Below are 18,733 nucleotides of genomic sequence, written 5' to 3' on the forward strand. Positions count from 1 at the left end.
AGTTTAAGATATGCTAAATGTGTTCTTTCTTTTTTTTTTTTTAAGTCTGGGTCTTTGTGAGTGATTGGATATACCAAAAAGAAAAATGACAGTCACGAGTGTGACTTGTTGTAAATCAGATATGTTGGTTATTGAGGGATGAATTACATGTACTTTAGGGGATGCAAGTCACCAAAGGATTCTGATCAGAGATGTGACATAGTGATGTTTGTAGACCATCATAGTATCAGTGGAAAGGAGAAAGGTAGAAAGGAGAGATTGGAATTGGACTGGAAGCAGATATACCACTCAGGACACTATAAGACACAGGCAAGAAAGGATGAATGCACTAAGTCGGTGGCAAAGGAAAAGAGAGGGTCAACAAATGAGAGCTATTCAAAGGCAGAGCCAACTGAAAGAAGAAGAATCTTAGATAACCTCAAGAGCTTTATGCGATGGGGACGTTGAAGGAGCAGTATGTTTGAGGGCGTGAAGATGAATGCAGAGAACGTGAACGTGTCGATGGCCAATGGGCTGGGTGGGAGTGGGATAGAGGGCAAGGAGGAGATGCAGAGGAAGAAGATGCAAAGAAAGACTCACCTCCGAGGAGCCCCATATTTCATGGTGAGGCTGAGAAGGAGAAGCCTGTGGAAGAGATGGAGAAAAAATAGCAATTGGATGAGGAGAAGAAGGAGAAGAGAGCCTGATTACTGAAACCAGAGGAAACATTTCAACAGTTTAAAAAAAAAAAGTCGGAGCCAGGCTCCGACTTTTTGGTGCCTGTTGAGGGTGCAGGAGAGCATGGCCCATGGTGCCACGGAGAAAGTGGGAGGAGATGCCTACACAGAGGAGTGATAGTTGCTGAACTAGTGCTTCCTGCTAAACTACCCTGAAAGTAAGACATCCCCTGAAAATAAAACCTACTTACAGTTTTTGCCTCTCGCTGAAATATAAGACATTTCCCTGAAAATAAGACCCCCCTGAAGCTACCGTAACCCTGGACTCTGGACCATAGCGGAGGGTGCCGGCATGCAGCTCACTGTTGGCGGCAGTGCAGCCAGAGCAGACAGGAAGTGCGAGGTCTCTTTTAATAAAACAATAAATGTGTACCGTATTCTTCTTCATGGAAAAATAAGATCCCCTGAAAATAAGAAAGACCTAGCGCATCTTTGGGAGCAAAAATTAGTATAAGACACTGTCTTATTTTGGCGGAAACAGGGCACCTCCTCAGGTATCCTAGCTCTGGTGATGCGATGGGAGATTGGACGACTGTTATAGATCCAGAAAGCATAAATATATCTCAATATATCTCAGAAACAAAGATGCTTCCATCAAGTTTACCCTCACATCAAGTGCTATGTTCTTCAATACCTTTATCAAAAACTGTCAGAGTTTTTTCAGTGCCTTCTGCAGGGAAGAGAATATTGAACAAAGTGTTTCCTATCTTGATCAGGAATGGGCTACTTTCGGCTTTCTTTCATTCTATGAAGGATCCAAGACAAAGACCCCAAGAGAGAATTAAATATAGTTGCTGTTTGAAATTGTAAGGACGAACCACTTGTACTTCAGCAGAAGAACCTTCTAGCTCAGGGAAATGCGGAAACACAGAATCTGAAATTGGGAAGTGATATGGGTCATCTACAGAGCTGCTATGCAAAACTTAAGGAACAACTGGAATCCTCCAGGAGAGAAATGATTGGACTTCAGGAGAGAGACAGACAGCCACAATGCAAGAACAGGAATTTGCACCAGCTGCTTAAAAATGAGAAGGAAGAGGTGCAAAAATTACAGAATATCATTTCAAGCAGAGCTACACAGTACAATCGTGATATGAAGAGAAAAAAATATGAATATAATAAAGGAACGTCTACATCAACTTGTTATGAGCCCAAAGGATAAAAATATCGCTATGGCTGTTTTAAACTATGTGGGACGAGCTGATGGCAGAAGAGATTCCTGGGGAACTGGTAAACTGAAGCCAGGAATGAAGATGAAATGTACAACATTCTCTCAAATGATTATGAATACGGTGAGAAACAAATCCTCACGGAAAATGCTGAACTTAAGAAGGTCCTTCAGCAAATGAAAAAGGAAATGGTTTCTCTTCTTTCTCCCCAAACAGAAACCTGGAGAAAGAGCTGATGATAGGACAACTGTTCTTTCTGACGTTGAAGATGACGCGGGGAACTAAGTAGAGAATGTGGGATCTTTCCTGCGCAGTGGTGAGAGAGCAGCTTACAAATCGCATCCGAACACAGTGGAACATTTTGAAAAGTCATGTGGAAAAACTGGGTAACCAAGTTTCAAAGGTAGACTTAGATGGCTTTCATGAGGATGATGTAATTTCACGACCATGAACAGGAGACTGAAAAGCTTGAATTAGAAATTCAGCAGTGTAAAGAAATGATTAAAACTCAGCAACAACTTTTACAGCAGCAGCTTACTACTTACTGCATGTGATGAGGCTACCACTCCTCTACTATGACACTGTTATTTGTTGGAGGAAAAGAACGTCTCAAAGAAGAGTGGTCTTTATTTAAAAGCAAAAAAAGACTTTTGAGAGAGAAAGACGAAGCTTTACAGAAGTCCATTCGCCTGGGATCGGAGAGGAAGGCATTTGAAGAAGAAAGAGCCAGTTAGTTAAAGCAACAGTTTTTAAATATGACTACCTTCGACCCCCAGAACTCAGAAAAGGCACACTTTTCAGTGCCTTCTCAGGAAATTCTGATCGGGATAATCTTACTGAAGGCCACTGCAGGCCACGGCAGAGGCAGCCTCAGTGTGTGCCGCAGGTCTCCCGCCAGCATGTCTAAACTTACTGAATCCCTTCCCACTTCTCCTTCCCCCTTTGGCCAGACCCGCTCCTGTGCATCTGAACATAGGATTACCCCACTGTGAAGTCGTTAGTGAGCCAAAGACACCAAGAAGTTCAAGCAAGGTACTGAGTAGAACTCACGAAGAAACGAAACCCAATCAGATTGGGAGAGAATGTCTAAGTCAGTCACGGAGCTTGGCGCCCGGACCTGGCTCACAGGAAGGTTGCTGCGGTGATGCCCCTTGACCTACACACATTCTCATGTAGAAGAAGATGACCTGCGTTTGCATTCATGTGTTTGTAAATGTTCACAGCTGAGCCGAAACAGGCTGTGTCATGAAGTCTATCATCTCTAGTAACATAAGAGAGCCGGTCTGAGTGGTTTGATCGCTCCTGTCATCCTCCAAAGAGTTAAAGTGTTAAATCCGTTTAAAAAGATATAAAAGCTTTGGAGATGTATTTTTAGTAACAGAAGCATCTGGTTCTGTGAATAAAAGAATATATAGATGTTTGAATGAGAACACAAGCACTAGAATGAGTTTCCTTTTGTAGGTATTAAAAATAACACTTTTAGGAAACTGTTTATTGTAAATGCTTAATTTTTATCTCAAATATAGTTGGTGTTGGAAGTTTAGCCCTTACTTGAATGTACACTGCAGATTTTTAACAAAGCAAGTTCTATATTTATTATGTTTAGTGTGATTTGAAATTACCTCTTTCATATATTTTAAATAAAGTGAAATTTATGTATGTTTAGTACCTAGATATACATGATTATGCTAAGAGACTTAAAGATTTAAAAAATTTTACATATCCATAATTATAGTATTCCATGCCAATAAATTTTTTTTAGTGAGAAAAAAAACCCTCTCAATTTCGCTATCACAGAGAATTCAGGTAAAACAGGAAACAAAGGGGTCTCATTAGGTTTGTCACCAGGCAATGATTAGACTTTGTTAAGAGAAAATAAAGTGGTGGCATCAGGAGCCAGATTTTGAACACAGAGTAAGAATGTTTTTAGAAATGTAATTGTGAGGAGAAATTAATGTTTCCTGAACTTATTTTTTTTAAATCTGTAAATCCAAGATGCCCAAAGGGGAAGTCTTTGGAACAGCTTGTGATGGAGAACAGAGTCCCAACAAGTAGAAAACTCTTGGGTAGAGACTTCAAAAAAGGTTATTATATCATGTTAAGATACATTTCTAATGGAAAAACACATGTCAGAAATTGTTTACAGGTGCCTTATCAGTTCTAACCACTAGTGTGTTCTACAGCAAGGCTGTTACAATTTTAGAAACTTATTTGTATATTATATTGCCTCAGAATACAGGTCATGTCTTTTTGTAGCTAAAAACTTCTAATAAAATGTAACAGGCAATAGGTCCTATAGTTTATGGAAGTCCAGCGGCAAAATCCTCAATTTTCAAACCAGTAACCCTTATATCAGATCCCTACACATTTATGAACTTTTCCCCTCCCCATCTTCCTCTTTGATATGTAGTTTTAAGATTCATAAAATTGCCTCCCTCCACTCATGAAAGCACATCTCTTTCAGGCTCATTTTCCCATGGCACATTCAACGATCTTTCTCAAGTCCAATTTAAAAAAAACCAACACATTTTATGGTGAACTGAGTGAAGATTTTCTGAACAGATCAGTTTCAGCAATTTTGTTTTATGTCACTGATTGCAATCCCACCAAATGTACCCTGCCTTATCTCCCTTCCTCCCAGGATTTCCTGCTTCTGTCCCTCCTCTTTCCTAACGCTTCTGAACTTGATCCTGGGATAAATGTTGCCCTTTTGATCCCAAATGATTGATTATGCTAAGATATGTCTTTGTTTACCTTATAAACCTGTCTATTGTTTAGCTGGAAATTGAGCGATATGGTTGAGTTCATTTGCAGACGTGAAGGGTGACTAGGGCCTATAGTCTCAGAGATATGGTGAACCTCATCTTTTAAGGTCAGTCCCAGATTCTTATAAAAATCCAAAGGCAATACATTATTTATATCCAGAAAAAACAAACTCATTTCATCAACTTGGTTTCAACCCATAGCAACCCTAAAGGACAAGATAGAACCGCCCCTTTGGGTTTTCAAGGCTTTAAATCTTTATAGGAGCGAAACACCTCGTCTTTCTCCTGAAGAGTGATTGGTATGTTCAACCTGCTGGTCTTGTGTTTAGCAGCTCATTGGGGAGCCCACTGCATCTTTTAGATCCAGGGCATGCATATATTTTCTTCTGAGTGGAATTAGCTAAAACCACTTTTTAAAAGTGGTGCCAGAATATCAGGGAGATAAATTAGGCAAAGGCATGCTTAGGAGCTATGTAAATTATCTTGATTCTAACACCAATTATTCTAATGTCAGTCAGCGCCATCAAGATGGTGGCCAACCACACCACTTGAATTTGTGTTTCTCTCCAGGGCTCTGCCAATGGTTGAATCTCCCACATCAGACTCCGGACACTTTCAGGAAGGATGACTATGGCAGAGCATTGGAGAGCCACTTGACTGAGAGCAGTCTGGAGAGCAGCTCACATTCAGAGAAGTGCACTTGACCTCCATTTTTGAATGGGGGTACAACTAGTTGTTTCCTACTTGGATCAAAATGCCACAGGCACAGAGATGTTTGCTTTGCAATGCGTATGTAGCCCTTGTTTATCACGGCAATTCCTTAGCCATTTGGAACCAGTTTGAAGCCCTGGTTTAAAGTATAGTATTTATGGAGAATGCATCTGATATAAGTCATAGTATTTTAGGCATCTCTTAGGCTTGGGAAAACTAGACAATCAAAGGATCCTTGCATTTTGAATTGTGGTGCTGCCAATAATTAATGAAAGTAGCATATCTTGCCAGGAGAACAACTAAATCTGTCTTGGAAGAACAAACGCAAGGCTCCATAGAAGTCAGGAAGGGGAGACTTGGTCTCATGCATTTAGGAAATACTGTCAAGAGACACCAGTTCTGTGGAAGGGCATCATGCTTGGCATGGGAGAGGGGCAACAGAAAAGAATATCCGCCATAAGAGAGGTTAACACAGTGGCTGTAACAGTGGGCTGAGCATGAGGGTGAGGATGGAGCAGGACTGGGCAGGTTTCCTTCTGCTGTTGGAAACAACAACGACATTCATGGAGGCATTTTTAAAACCATGTTGTGGTTGTTGTTAGGTGCCATTGACTGTTCTGACCCAGAGTGACCCTATGCACACACAATGAAACCCTGCTGGGTCCCGGGTCATCCTCCCAATTGTTCCTATGCTTGAGCCCATTGTTGCAGGCACTGGGTCAATCCATCTCATGTAGAGCCTTTCTCTTTTATGCCACCCCTCCACTTGACCAACCAGGATGTTCTTCTCCAGGGACTGGTCTCTCCTGACAACATGTCCAAAGTATATAAGACAGTGTCTCCCCATCCTTGCCGCTAAGGAACGCTCTGACTGAGCTTCTTCCAAGACAGATCAGTTTGTCCTTTTGGCTGCCGATGGCGCTTCCAATAATTTTCTCCAACACCGCAATACAAATGCATCAATTATTCTTCAGTCTTCCTTATTCAGGGTCCCACTTGCACATGCATATGAGGCGATGGAGAATGCCATGGCGTGGGTCACGCACACCTTGGTCCTCAAAGGACATCCTTGCTTTTCAATTCTCTAAAGAGTCTTGCGCAGCAGATTTACCTAGCGCAACAAGTCTTTTGAACCTTGACTGCTGCCAATAAACTATTTTATGGCACAGAACAATGGAGGAAGTATTTCTGAAAAAAGCAATGAGGGATAAGACTAGAAAGAGTGATTCAGATCAGTGTTTTGAGACGAAGGATTAGGGCTCTGGAAATTTAGGAAGCTAAAATCCTGTAATTAGTTTAATAGGGTAGGATGAGTTTCCTGAAACATATTCTTGCAAGAGTCAGCCCAATTATGAAATCTCAGCTTCCACGGCCTGATGAAGCAGAAAAGAAAAGCAGAATACAAAAGGGTGTTGACCCCTTGTTTTTGGGGGAGGGGAGGAAGGGGCCCTAAGGGGCTACAGTCAGTGACAGACCTCACTGTGCTCAGGGAAGGGTGTGGTACTGCCGGGTAGATGCAGTGATGCTGGCTCGCAGGAGGCAGGTGTGTGAGTTGGATTGGCTGGTGTGGGGTGTTGGTACAACTCTTACCTTAAACTCTACTGGACACAGTTATGGTTTCTCAGAGTTTTCCAAGCTCGCCTCCACTTACTCCGAATGCCCCTGGAGAAATTGCACTTTCCTGCTCACATTAAGCATCCCCTACCCCGCCCGCACCCAACTTGCACTTGGCTCCTTCTCTGTAAGTAGAGATTTCTCTATGTGATAATGTTGACTGGTAGATTTTTGAGCTTTTATTAGTTTTTCATCAATCTGACAGTGTCCAGCTGCTTAGATTTACCATATATACTCGAGTATAAGCCAACCCAAATATCAGCCGAGGCACCTAATTTTACCACAAAAACTGCATTAAAAATGTGCTGAAAAACTCTGCTTATACATGAGTATACATGGTCATTTATATTGTAGGTATTTTCTCATGCAATGGAATTTTGAAATAAGTAAAGCACCATCTATTCATTGGAGAAGAATGGGGGAAAAGGGGGATATGTAAGTGGAGGAAAACCAAGAACTTGAAGTAAGCTTCTTCTTGGTTTCCCTTCCACCCTTTCCTGGTACCAGCCTCTGCCTTCCTAGGGCAATATCATTTTCCTGTCCAAAGTGTTCCAAGGAGACTGCCATTCCTTCCCAGAGGCCCATTCACCTAGCCACAAGTGGGGCTTTGTGACCGGAGTCTCCCCATCCTTGTATCTCAGATTCCTGGACACAGTAGTCAGACTAAGGTGTGGGCATGTGACCAAAGTTGAACCAATCAGTGTCCTTGAATTATGATGCTGGCAAAGAATATTGAAATACCATGGATTGCCCAAAGAACAAACAAATCTCTCTTGGAAGAAGTACAACCAGAAGCTTCCTTAGAAGGAAGGATGGCAAGTCTTTGTCGCCTGTATTTTGAAGACGTTATCCAGAGAAACTAATCCAGGGACAAGGACATCATGCTTGGTGAAGCAGAGGCAGTGAAAATAAAGGAAAAGCTTCAATAAGCTGGATGGACACGGTGGCGGCAACAATGGGATCAAGCGTAACAGTGACTGTGAGGATGGCCCAGGGTTAGGTATGGCCTGTTCGGTTGTACATAGGGTCACTCTGAGTCAGAACCAACTCCCTGGCACCTAACAACAACAAGCTGGCATGACGTCACTGCAGAACTTTGCAACCAAGGCATTTCTTTTGGCTTCCTGAGTCCTTGGAAGACATCTTTCTGTCTTCAGAGAGAATGAAGCTTCTGCCCTAGAAGAGGCAGAGCTGAGGAGAGAGACCTGATCATTTCTCTCTGAGTCTCTGGATCTGTGTATATGGGAAGGGGCTTTTCCCACCCTCCCCAGTCACTTCAACTCTTAAAGAATATTAACTAATACTGAAAAGGTATTTGATGGTCATCTGCTGTTTTTTATTGGCTTCATTTTGCAGCTCCCTTATTCCCAGAAAACAAAGTCTCCTGAGAGTGGGTCCTTCCACAGTGTTAATTTGAAATAAGCCCTCACAGAGGTGACCTCCTTGCAACATCTCTTAGTTCTCTATTCTCAGTTATGTAGAGTTGTGTATCTTTACGAAAATCTCAAAGTACTTGTTAACAACTAGACAGGGATCCTGCTCTTTGGGCATAGTTTTACAACAAGGAAAATGGATTTTGCAAGTATTTCTGAAAAATGGATGAAAATTGTGGTAATAACATGCATTAAGTACTAAAAAGAAAAGTGGTTCAGAGAAAAGGCATTATTTCTAAAAGTATCATTAAGGTATTTCATTATATAGTAAAAGAGATGCAGTTTCACACCCTGTCAACTTATATTTAAGGCACTGTGTGTGTATGTGTGTATGTAATAAAACTTTGCTATAAAAAATGGGGCAATTTAAGGCCATTGCAAAGCCTTGGATCTTTATATTATGAAATGCTGTACTTGTTTGTGTGTGTGTTTTTGTATGTGGATATATATCCTCGTTAACAGTAGGTTGTGTACTTGTAATATGTGATAATCTCTGTCAGATGTGTTGCCGGCAACCCTGTTCATGCATACTCATCCCTGAGTCATATTGGGCATGAACTGGGGGCAAATGGAATGGGTAGTCGGGATGAGAACTTGTGATGGACAGCCAGCTGTCCATTGACAATAACTTTAGAGCAGAGTGGCTTTGAGAGCTATCTGAAAAAGCTTCATGTTGAGAGAAGTCACCGTATGGCAACAGACGTGGCAGCAGAAGACATTTGAAATGTTGCCTGGAGTCTACAGTGGTTGCTCTGTTTGGGGACAGAACTCAGAGAATAGGGTCAAGTAGGGTTTGCTGATTCAGCTAAGGGAGCTGGGGCTCAGGGTGAAGCCCCTAGGAGCAAGTCCACACAAGGCCAGGATGGAAGAGGCTGAAGGAAAGCCGATAGCCCAGGGGCCAGTTGGACTGGTCCTTGAGGGCCAAGTTCAGTGCTGCAAACATGTTAAGCTCTCAGGGCAGTATGAAGGTGGAGCACCCAGAGAGCCTGCATCTTGGACAACTTACGAGCAACTTGGTGAGAGTGGACCTAACCCTGCAGGGCTGGAATCTATGTCAAAGCTGAGCAGACCCGGGGAGCAAGGACTTGATCTTCCAGAGAAAGTTGGGCTTGGTGCCTGAGAGGAATTCTGAGGGGACCCCAAGAGTACAGCTGTTTCTACTCCCCATCCTTCCCACCCCAATAATGTTGTAGGTAAGGTTCATTGTGTAGAGAAAAAGCTGAGCCCAAAGACGGGTTTGTAGCCTCTGAAAAGCAACTACTCTTAGTTAAGTCATTGTGGTGACTGCCCCCAACCTTCGAAGCTTGGGTCAACTTCTGTCTGAACCTACTCTCTTCCCTTTCTCTGGACAACACCCTTATGCGATTTCTTGTATCTAGTTCATCAACCTCCACTTCTTTGGACTTGAGTCAATGACCTGCCATATTGCCTGCCAGTTCTGGGAATTATCAGCTGCCTATCATCTGACCCACTGACCTCGGAGCCATTCACCTCTGCAGCCACCACCTGTCTTGGTGGGTTCATCAGACCTTGCAGCTACACAAGAGAAGCCTCTAGCCTACCATGTGACCCATGAAATTAGAATTGCCCAGACTTGGATTTGCCATTTCTATAATTGTGTGAGCTACTTTTTCTATATAAATTGATATATGTATACACATACACACATAAATATATGTTTTACTGGTTTTGCTCCTCCAGATAATCCAGACTAACCCAAAATCTGATTGTCTTTGGAGGAGTAAAGTGTCCTTTAGCAGAGTAATGCATGGAGATATTGTTAGCCCAATACTCTAACCAAAGTAGCTGTTTTTTCTCTAGGCCACTGACATTGGACCCCTTTTCTGGACCCTTGAGCTACACATAGATGCAGAAGAGCCACTGTGCAGAATTGTTTCCCCTGCTTCTCCACAGTTATTTTTCTCCTGTTTTCCTTCTACTCACATTTCTACCTCATTCTGAACTCCTGACTCGGTCATCTGCTTACGTTGCAGCTTTGCATGCATGTGGGAGCCGGAAGGGACAGGAGCTGGAGAATGGGGCTGGCCCCATCTCTGCTCTGTCCTGGAGGGGACCTCGGGCCCCATTCTCCAGCTCTGGTCCCTTTTAAACCCTCCTGGTCCCCAGGGATGAAGAGACTGCAGCTAAAGGCTAGAGGATTGGGAATGGAGTTTCGGTGGGGAGGAAGCAGGGTGGCAATTTTCCTTCATACCAAGTCAAATGAAGTTCTCATTCCCTTAAAATTAGATGCTGCCTCTCCAATCATGAAACTATACTTGGCATGGAAGGTCCTTTTGATGACATGGAAATTATCTTCTTTTGTGTCTGTTTATGCTTTCTCTTCCTTACTTTGATGTGTGTGTGTGTGTGCGCGCGCGCGCACCTTACTTAGGGTTTGCCCAAATAGCACAACTCAGGGCTGAAGTGTGAGCAACTGATGTAGGGAAATGATTCCTGGGGGAAAGGAATGAGTGAGTGGAGCATGTGCAGCACAAAGGTCAAGGAGGTCAATACAACAGGGCATTCTTGAGGAGCCACCTCTATAGGCCACTGGGGTCAATCTCACTAGGACAGTGGTCCTCAACCTTCCTAATACAGTTCCTCATGTTGTGGTGACCCCCCAACCATAAAATTATATTCATTTCTACTTCATAACTGTAATTTTGCTACTGTTATGAATTGGGAAACCCCTGTGAAAAGGTCATTCAACCCCCAAAGGGGTCATGACCCACAGGTTGAGAACCGCTGCACTAGGACCTTTAGAGGAACCATGCAGAATGTGCCCTGAGTGATCCAAGAGAAGATATTTACCAAGTGACCCCAGTCTCCCATGACTAAGGATCACTGCATGAGCTCTTAAGCCCCTTTTTCATCCAGGCTACAGAGGAGTGAGGGCTGGTCATGTTCCCTTGGATCCATGCTATTGTGTCAAAGAAACTCTGAGTCAGAACACAAGAGATGTGTGGGCCGACTGAGGCAAGATGCTCTCCATTTATACCTGTAAAGCAAAAGGAGGGCCAGGAAGAAATGAATCAGGGCACTGTCTCCGTCCTTCTCTTGCACTGCTCAGATCTATTAATGAGCCCATTAAGTCCAATTTGTTAGTCTCTTCAAGGTGCTGACCAGGTGTCGTTTCTATGAAAAACACAATGGAAGATTAGTGAAACATGCCCCAGCCACGATCCTGCAGCTGGTCTCAAGCCTGCAACCCAGACTCATCATCTGCTTCACTACCGTCACTGTTCACTTCCTCCGTATGATAGGTTATTTGCCGAGCACAATGACCTGGTTCTTTTCCCTACGGGGTCTGAACTTCTCCAGATCAGGATTATGGCTTTGGTCCCTTTAAATTATTACAAGGCAGAATTGGAGGACCCCCTGGGTTGGACACTTTCTTGTCCACATTGTAGAGCAGCCAGGTCCTCATGGGCACCAGGATCAATGAACCCTGCCATCATCAGAGTAACCCCCTTTCTTGCCTTATTCAGTGATACTAGAAACCTAAAGTGACTTGGCAGTGGCGGCTTCTAGTGAACCCCCTACAAATATGCCCTCACCTTGGGAAGTCAGGGGAGGGAACCTAATGCTGTAAAGCCTCGGTCTGAGACTGGCACCTAATCCTGTGAAGCCCAAGTCCCTGGAAGTGATGGTTGGGCAGGGGCCACTCCTACTTCTCTTCAAGTTGTGCCTCTGCAAAGCGGCTTCCACAAGTCCAGAAGGTAAATGCACTGTGTTCCTCCTCTGCGTTTTAATGTCTAACTCGCCACCTCGCTTCCTCTCTGTAGGTCTCTGCCTCTAGCTGTCTCTCTATCCCACTGCCTCCGGAGCGTCTGACCCATCTGCTGGAGGGGAGATGTCATGGCTGCCGAGCTCGCCTCCGCACTTCCATGGCCCCTAGTCTTTCACCTGAGCTGCTTTGCCAGAATCCCAGGGGGATTCTTAAAAGTAGGGTGGCAGAGAGAAGCCCATGGATTATGGCTGTTTAGGAAGGGGGTAACCAGAAGAAGATAAACTTCTGGAGTAGAAGGACCCACCCGAAACTGCCATGGATTGGCCTTGTTAGAAACGAACTGAATAGAAAGACTGGCTCCTCCTAGGCCTAAGCATTACCTCCCTCCTTCTTGCCCCATCTGCGGGAAAGGGATGGGAACAAATGTCGAGGGAAGGGCTGGGAGATATACTCATCTCTGCTTCCTTGTATCAGCCAAGGACCACTTCTTCTTAAAGTAGGAGCTCCATGGACCACCCAGTCTGGCTTGTCTCCTATATGCACAGATACCACCTTGGGAGGAGGCCTGAGGTCTGAGCGACTACTCTCTTCTCTGCCTACCCTCAGCCAATCACCGTGCAGCAAGCAATCCATGCAGCCAGTCCTGTGCTGAAAGTTGTGCTGCCCTCTCTTCCTTCGATGACCTTTCCATTCCGGTTCCTTATAAACTTGTTCAATTTTTAGGGGGAGGGGGGCAGCCTGTGTATCATTTCTTTTCTGAAGGCTCTGAAAGAATTCATTGCTTCATTTTTAGGCACTGGTTGCTGATAGCTTATGCCTCTTTGATGACAGTTCTGCAATGATGCCTAAGTGCTTTATGCATAATAACTCATGTAAGTTTCATATAGCCTTAGAGAGAGGTTCTGTTATCACCTTCCCTTTACAGATAAGAAAACTGAGAGTATGCCCAAAGTCATACATTGAGTATGACTTGACATACCAGGACTGTGTCTTGTCTTTTTAAGGGCAATCCTCAGTGCGTAGCATTGTTGCTGTCACCTGACAGTCCATAGGCATGCTACCAACTGGTTTGAATACTGGTGCTTGCTCTAAGAGCCAAATCAAGTCTCACATAAAGAAAAGCATGTAGTTCATTTATAATGCTCCTTATAATACTGGTGCAGGTTTTCTTGTTCATGCAATTTCTGGGTGTTCTAACCCTCTTTCTATCTGTTCTCTTCCGGGTTGTTTCCTCTTTATTTCTTTCTCATCTGGATGGAAAACACGATGCCAAAATTCTGAAAGGAAAGAGGTTTGATGGGGAAAGAGGTGGAGACCTTTGCTAGGTTGGGTGTTTGATGACCCCATTGGCTTCCTGTTCTTCCTTCAGGTTCGCTAAATGAGAACTGGCTTTAAGCAGAGGTGGGAGAGGGAAGCTATTATAGTATCTGGTGAGAAATTGAATTCAGAAAGAGGGAATGAAGTGGAATATGTTCCTTTCAGTCCCATTGATCTTCCTTTCCGTCACACCATCTCCTGCAGGCTTCATTTAAAGACACAGAATTATAGGAATTAAAAATGGTACTCTATCTACCATAATGGCAGGATCATTTGTCAATGAAAAAAATTCAATTGTAGAGTTTCTGGAACACTCTTTATGCTTGACTCGTTTCTGAGATCTTTTTAATTGGATTTGAGACTTTTGGTTTTTTTCCCTTTGGACAAAGGCATTAACCCCTGTTGCATGGGGCTGAAAGACTTGGAAGCTAGCTTTGCTTGTCAAAGAACCCTGAGTAAAATGTGAGAGCCAGAATACATATGCTCCCCCAGATCTGCCTTGGCACTAGTGGAGGAAGGAGTGATATGGCCCATTCTGACCCTCATTCTCCCTGGAACGTTTCTGAGAACACAGCGTCAGAACCAAAGATGAGCCCTGGGGGTCAGGAAGGTGCTTGGCTGGCAGTGGAAGCACCAGGTGGAACACACAGGTCACCCTTGAGTTCCGACTCTGTTTCTCAGGGATGTTGGGAAAACTGAGTGCCTTCAAGCTGAAAACGTTCCTTGCTGGCTAAGGGGAGGAGACGAATAAAAACTGTCCTGGTCTCGGGATGGGCTCTAATCGGAATGCCAGGTCTGCAATCAAATGCATGCACACTTTTTTCTTTATTCCCCACTCCCCTTTTTATCTCCCGTAGTGACTTCTACTATAAATTGTGTCTTCAGATGATGAGGTAGCTGAAAATAATGACAATGAAACCTAAAACGCATGAAACGTGCCAGACCAAGTTGATGAAAATATTAATATGAAGTATTTTTAATCAAATACTGAATGTATGCTTTATATACACTTAATATGTACCTCTTTGTGTTGGGAGAAAGGCCAGGGTCGGAACTGTGCTCCTCTGCTGGGAGGCACCAAATGGCTGAGGGGCTGCAGGTCCCTCATGTGTTCAGACCTCTTACAGGAGAGGGTGACAGGATCCACTGGGAAGGAGCTGGTAGTTTTGAAATGTACCAATGTGTCTCCACATGCCAGGGGGCAGGGACTGTAATGGGCCTGCTGTGCTGCCTTTCCCTGACACCGGAGCCCACATGAAACTGCAGAGGTGGAGGACAGGTAGGTGAGGACTGGGAGGAGGGGGAGGGTGGGGCCACAACCTTTTGAAGGTTACGGGTGATTGCAAAATGTTTGCCCAAGTACGGCATCCGGAAATGACTGGGCACTCAGGCCAGATTTAGAAGAGAGAGTGGACCAAGGAATATCATTGCTGATATCAGATGGATCTTGGCTGAAAGCAATAAATGCCAGAAAGATGTTCTTTAACCTGTATTTTACTGACAATGTGAAGACATTGGACTGCGTGGATCGTAACAGACTATGGATAATCTTGAGAAGAATGGGAATTCCAGAACACTTCACTGTGCTTGCATGGAACCTGTGCATGGATCAAGAGATAGTCTTTTGAACAGAACAAGGGAATATTGCAAAGTTTAAAATCAGGAAAGATAGGCATCAAGGTTGTATATTTTGACCACATTTATTCAATCTGAGCAAAGTTTGAGCAAAACAAAAAATCTAAGAAGCTGGACCATATGAGGAAGAATGTGGCATCAAGATGGCAAGAAAGCTCAATATATAGATGATACCACCTTGTTGACTGAAAGTAAAGAGCACCTACTGATCAAGGTCAAAGACTACAGCCTTCAGTTTGGATTATACAGTATAAGGAGAACCCAAACCTTCACATTGGGACCAAGACGCATCATCATGCTAAATGGAGAAAATCTTGAAGGTGACAAGGCCCTAATTTTACTTGAATGTATCATCCATGCCCGTGGAAGCAGCAGTCAAGAAACCAAGCCTGTGTTGCATTTGGGACAGTCTGCTGTACCAGACCTCTTTACAGTGTGAAAAAGCAAAGATAGAACTTCGAGGACGAAGGTGCACTGGACACAGATCATAACATTTTTTAGCTGCCTCATATGCATGTGAAAGCTGGTAAATGAATAAGAAAGATAGATAAGGAATTGATATTACAGGTAGGTAAAGACTATTAATGGACTTCCAGAAAAACGAATCATTCTGTTTGGAAGAAGAAGTCAGAATGCTCTTTAGAAGTGAGGCTAGCAAGACTGGCTCACCTCCTTTGGGCATGTTTTCAGGGGAGGGCAGTCTCTGGAGGAGGACATCATACTGGTCAGAGGGTTAGCATAACAGAAGCCCTTCACTGAGCTGGGTGGAAATGGTGGCTGCAACAAGGAGCTCAAATAGCAAGACCTGATGGCACAGGACGAGGCAGTAGTTTGTGGTTCTATGAGTCAGAACTGACTCGATGGCACCTCACAACCAGAAACAAGTAGTTCTGCTGGTGTGGGCTGACACCTCAAGATGACTCCTGGCAAGATGGAGTGAAATACTGCTGTGTCCCACTCCAGACCCCATTTGGTTGAGTACCAGACTGCTTTGTGTGCGAGACACTGAAAACCATTATTTCATTTAGTGCTCACAGCTAATGTTTTTTTAAGATAGATATGGCTGTTCCTATTTTAGGGAACACTGAAGTACAGAAATAGTGAGTGATTGGTTCCCGGTCACAATGAATAGTTACAGGAGGGATGGCCAGATGTTTTTCTCCCCAAAGCCCTAGTTGTTAACTGGCATCTTCTATGCAATCAGGGGAGAAAATGGTCCCCTCTGATCCAGGGGACTTTCCAGAGTTCCCCTGGGACTCTCAGAGCGGGCGCTCCTGTGTGATAGTGAGCTCCCTTAAAGACCTGTCCACGGTCTCAGTGAGAATAGATCCTGATTTTCCTTCTCTCACTGTCTCCCATTCCTCATTTCTCTTATATCCCCAGAGACGTCCTCAAGTTTTGGATGGCAGCTTGGTATGTTATTCCCTCTCTCTGGGTCTTGCCCCCCAGAGAACAAATTCTGAGTTGTGGCTGCTTGCTTTTTCAACTCCAGGTTGGACCTACTTCCTGCTTCCCGATTGGTTCTTCCTAAGGAGACAGTGGCACCTTGAGCAGCTTATCTTTCGAGTCCATGGAGCCGGACCCTTTTCCTCCTTAACCATGCTCAAACTGTTAGAGTTGAACACTTCTCCCCGGACCCGTGCGCTGCCAGGCAGCCAGTTCCAAATTGTGCCTCCGTTACAGCGTCTTTCATCTCGCCTTCCCTTTTCATTTTCTCTGCTTGGCTCCAGCTTCTCTCATTTCAGGAGTGGGTGGTGTCCCCATGCCCAGGTTCGCTCTATGTCCCACTCTACCCTGCACATCAATGCCGATTCACTTTCTAGAGCCCGGCCTCTTTCCCCTAGTTTGGCAGAACTGTCTTCTCTCCTCCGTGCTTATCACCAACAGATAAGTCAGCTCAGCTCACCCGCTGAGGACCAAGTCATAACCCGTACTGTCCAAGACCACCGTGTGTATTGGGCATTTTGTCCTATTTGGCTCTAGAGCTACTGGGCTGAGGGAGGTAGAGTGGGGGCTGAAATTCAGCCTGTGTTCAATGAATCAGGGGACGCTCACCTGGCGGAAGGCTCACGCCTTTTCTCCTTTGCGCACCAGGATAGCGAGCCGGGGCTGCTTGTCCGGGGGTTTCCTTCTTCTAATGAGCGCGAAGGTGCTGCAGAAGCTGTCCTGCAGCGAGTCCTTCCCACGGACTGATGAAGTGAAACAGCAACAGGCTCGAATTGGTACAATGTGGCTGATGGATCGTGGTCGCCAGAACGGGGAAACTACCGGTGGGAGCCCTGGGAAGAAAGTCTCCGAAGCGGCATAGTGAGCCCTGCCAGCCTCAGGCATGCGGTGGGATAACAGTCGGAGGCCTGGAGAGGACGGCATGCATTTAACATGGGCCATCTACCTATGCTTGTAAAATGTCCTTTCTCAACAGTGTTTTAAAATTCTGTACCATTGGCTACATTCATGAAGCATCTGGGCAAACAGAATAAGGTAACCCTGCATGTTTTAAATCAGGAAAGGAATACAAGGTTGTATCCTCTCCCCATACTTATTCAATATGCCTATTGAAAATAGCATCAGAGAAGCTGGCTTATACAGAGAAGAATGTAGCATCAGGATTGGAGGAAAGCTTAATAACAATGTTCAATATGCAGATGATACAATCTTGCTTGCTGAAAGTGAGGGGAACTTGAAGCACTTACTGATGAATTTCAAGGATGGAAACCTTCACTATGGATTACAAAGGGGGTACCCCCCCCCAAAACCAGAATTTTTTCCCAAAGCTATATTTCAAAAAACAACCTTATCCCCTTCAAAGTACTCTCTGTTATACTTAATACATTTGTCAAATCTGAGACTCCATTCTTGGAAATGTTTTTCAAACATCTGTTTGGATGGCATACAGCATCTCCCTCATTTTATTTCTTCACCTCTTCTCTGGGTCAAATTGCTGTCCTTTCATGCCCTTCTTCATTTGCAGAAACAAAATAAAAAAGTTGCTTGGAACAAAGTCAGGTGAGTAAGGTGTGTGGGGCAAGGGAGGCTTGATGTTTTTTGCCAAAATCTGGTGCACTGAGATGGCTGCCTGTTGTGGTGGCAAAACCAGTCCCCTGTCTGCCACAAATCACACTTTTTGTCACACAGCTTCTCAATCTTTTCAGAATCTCTAAAGAGAAAACTTGATTAACAGTCTGCCCTGGTGGAATGAACTCCAAAGGCACTACAAGTTGACATTTTCTTCTGTTCGCTAAGTTGATGGATGCCCAGAACGAGGTTTGTCATCAATCGACATTTCCTTTTTTGAAACAAGAAAAGCACTCATACACTTGAGTTTTTCCCATAGCACTGTCCTTGTAAGCTGTGTTCAACATCACAGCAATTTCTGCGGCATTTTTCCCCAGCAGGAAACAACATTTCACAGCTTAAATCAGCCATCACAAAAACGAGGTTGGGGCAAAACTGCTTTCACGAAAAAATTCACTGTGACCAGACAGAATCCTCCTCGATGACCATGCCTCTGGGTGCTAACTGAGAGCAACTTGCTCAATGTTTGCCTAGAGGGAAACATGCTTACTACGAAAACTCCACGCAGCAGAGCTTGCTCTGTTTCTTGGCGGTGGGGTGGGGGAGGGTAGGGGACAGAGTGTGGGTG

General features: G+C 44.3%; 1 pseudogene; it reads left to right on the top strand.

Annotated features, from left to right (window-relative positions):
* Positions 1-1,232: 1,232 nt before the first annotated feature.
* On the top strand, positions 1,233-17,398 carry LOC101638231 (annotated as a pseudogene).
* The last annotated feature ends 1,335 nt before the right edge of the window (positions 17,399-18,733 follow it).

Source organism: Echinops telfairi, unplaced genomic scaffold (genome assembly GCF_000313985.2).
Source record: "Echinops telfairi isolate 266 unplaced genomic scaffold, ASM31398v2 ScPeMD7_18;HRSCAF=68, whole genome shotgun sequence".
Classification (NCBI taxonomy): domain Eukaryota; kingdom Metazoa; phylum Chordata; class Mammalia; order Afrosoricida; family Tenrecidae; genus Echinops; species Echinops telfairi.